Source organism: Siniperca chuatsi, linkage group LG1, assembly GCF_020085105.1.
Source record: "Siniperca chuatsi isolate FFG_IHB_CAS linkage group LG1, ASM2008510v1, whole genome shotgun sequence".
Lineage (NCBI taxonomy): Eukaryota > Metazoa > Chordata > Actinopteri > Centrarchiformes > Sinipercidae > Siniperca > Siniperca chuatsi.
This window is the reverse complement of record NC_058042.1, coordinates 19867330-19869874: the sequence shown is the minus strand read 5'-3', so window position 1 is coordinate 19869874 and position 2545 is coordinate 19867330. Positions and strand designations below refer to the sequence as shown.

Sequence of the window (2545 nt, the reverse complement as noted above, 5' to 3'; positions counted from 1 at the left end):
CACGTGCCATACTTCAGCCATGTCCTTCACTAGATGTGAAGCAGCCTGTTCTTGTATTTAAAAGTATGCACAGAGAGATCAGAGTGCAACAATCTATACACTGAATTTGAATTGAATTGAATTAAACACTTCTAGTGTTTGTTTGTCTTGTGACAGCTTTAAAAGTTCAAACTAAAATATATTTAGGGTTGAGGTTACTGTATTGTATTGTGGCTAGCTACAGGCTACTGTACCATTGTGTAAAAACAACAATTTGCTGCAGACTAACAGACTTTTCTTGTCTAAATAACCTTTAGGCTGTGAGTTGGAACCCTTTATCCTGCAAGAGTCAATGGTGTGATGGATTGCATTGATATCCCTCTCTGTGGCTTGCATCACAGATTCTAAAGATGACACAACCAATTTCTTGGTAAACATTTCCTCTCACTGCCACTTCATCTGGCTCCTTATTATTGGCAGACATGGAGAACAGTGGAGGGAGACAGGGGAGAAGAGGGGGAGTCTCAAGGTTGCAGGAGGCAGCCAGGAGCACTTATGGATTGAGGCAAAGGGCACGGTCTGAGATGAGCTCTGACTGCTTCATTGGGAATTCTCCTCAGGAATACATTGCATTTTTAGTCATCTCTAATTGCTTTTTATTTGAAACTGTGTCACAGACAACAATCTGCTGTAAGTTAACTCCAAGAATTTATATTGACAATTAATAAATTGATATCAAAGAGCTTTAAAACCTCTGTAAATCAATGTCACACTTAAAGGTTTATTTTGTCTTTTGTAAATCAATAAATATACTTATTTAAAAAAGCATTTAAACTGTTAAAAAGGTAGGTGCAATTTGTGTCTGTAATCAGCCCAGCCATTGGCCTGTGTGACAGGGAGTGCTGTATTGGATATTAACTCACTGACGTTTGGTGGTCTGTCATTCCCACAGACAGCCTCTTAATACCCTAATGGCTCATTTACATTATTGATGAGCCAGCCCTGTGTCACCTCAAACACAGACTATTTAAAGGAAATAATTTTATGCAAACTACATATTGATGCACTAATGATCAATTGGCCCTTGTTTTGTGTGTTAATAATATGCAACTGTTGCAGTGTGATGTACATCTTCAATTAGAGAGTTACGCTGTCTGCTGGCTGACTCAAACAAGTGGAGTGACTGCATCATTTATTCTGCTGACTGGTGGCAGAACTGAAAAAGCTTCTTGGATAAGAGGTGTAATGTTGTCAACTCTACAACTTCAATAAAGTGGGTAAATTATTTTGACTTTTACTTTTACTTAAGTATTTTTTATCACAAGTATTGTACTTCACTACATTTCAGGTCGCATCCGTTACAGAGTAAGAACGACAGTCATATGAAAAAGTCCTGATGAACCATGTGAAAATGGAGTAGAAGAGAGTCGCCAAATCAGCAGCTGCAGCAGAGAAGAAGCTGCTGGTGTGTCTGCGGCCGCAGAAGGGCAGAGCTCCAGAGAGGTGACACTCAGCTGACATTCTGGAAAATAATCATGTTCTAGATGTATACGTTCACTGGCCGAGTGTTAGGGGGTATAAGGGGTGCGGTCGCATCCAGGCCAGGGCTAGCAGTTAATGAACAGTACAAAAATTACAACTTAAGGTCATTTAGACTGACACTTAGAGGGAGGAGTTAAAGAGTTTGATGGCCACAGGCAGGAATGACTTCCTGTGGTGCTCTGTGGTACATTTTGGGGGGAGTCTTTTGCTGAAGGTACTCCTTTGTTTGACCAGCATGTCATGGAATGGGTGGGAGACACTGTCCAAGATGGCACGTAGTTTAGCCAGCATCCTCCTCTCTGACACCACCGCCAGAGAGTCCAGCTCAACCCCCACAATGCCACTGGCCTTACGGATCAGTTTGTTGAGCCAGTTAGCGTCCGCTACCCTCAGCCTGCTGCCCCAGCATGCAACAGCAGACAGGATAGCACTGGCCACAACAGACTCATAAAACATCCTCAGCATTATCCGGCAGATGTTGAAGGACCTCAGCCTCCTCAGAAAGTAGAGGCGGCTCTGGCCCTTCCTGTAAAGCTCTTGAGTGTTCTTAGCCCAGTCCAGTTTATTGTCCATGTGTACTCCCAGGTACTTGAAATCCTCTACAATGTCCACACTGACCCCCTGGATGGAAACTGGGGTCACTGGTGCCTTGGCCCTTCGTAGATCTACAACCAGCTCCTTTGACTTTGTCGCATTGAGCTGCAGATGGTTCTGTTCACACCATGAGACAAAGTTACCTACCACAGCCCTGTACTCAGTCTCATCACCACCGCTGATACATCCCACCACAGCAGAGTCATCAGAAATCTTCTGAAGGTGGCAGGACTCTATGTGGTAGCTGAAGTCTGTGGTGTAGATGGTGAAGAGGAAGGGAGAGAGGACAGTCCCCTGAGGGGCCCCAGTTTTGCTGACCAAACTGTCTGACACACAGTGCTGCAGACGCACATGCTGTGGTCTGCCAGTCAGGTAGCGAGTTGGCGAGTACAACAACAAACTCACTGTAATTCACTCTCCAGATGAAAAC

At 44.0% G+C, this 2545-nt stretch overlaps 1 long non-coding RNA gene across 3 annotated transcripts; it reads left to right on the top strand.

Moving 5' to 3' along the window:
• The first annotated feature begins 474 nt into the window (after positions 1-474).
• On the top strand, positions 475-2166 carry LOC122876315. 3 transcript variants are annotated; one of them, XR_006378056.1, is made up of 4 exons: positions 475-669; positions 1099-1252; positions 1328-1482; positions 2107-2166. It is a non-coding gene; the product is annotated as an uncharacterized LOC122876315 (long non-coding RNA). The 3 variants fall into 3 exon arrangements; XR_006378055.1 differs by lacking the exon at positions 2107-2166 and having other exon boundaries at positions 1099-1219; positions 1328-1850; XR_006378053.1 differs by lacking the exon at positions 2107-2166 and having other exon boundaries at positions 1328-1850.
• Positions 2167-2545: the final 379 nt, after the last annotated feature.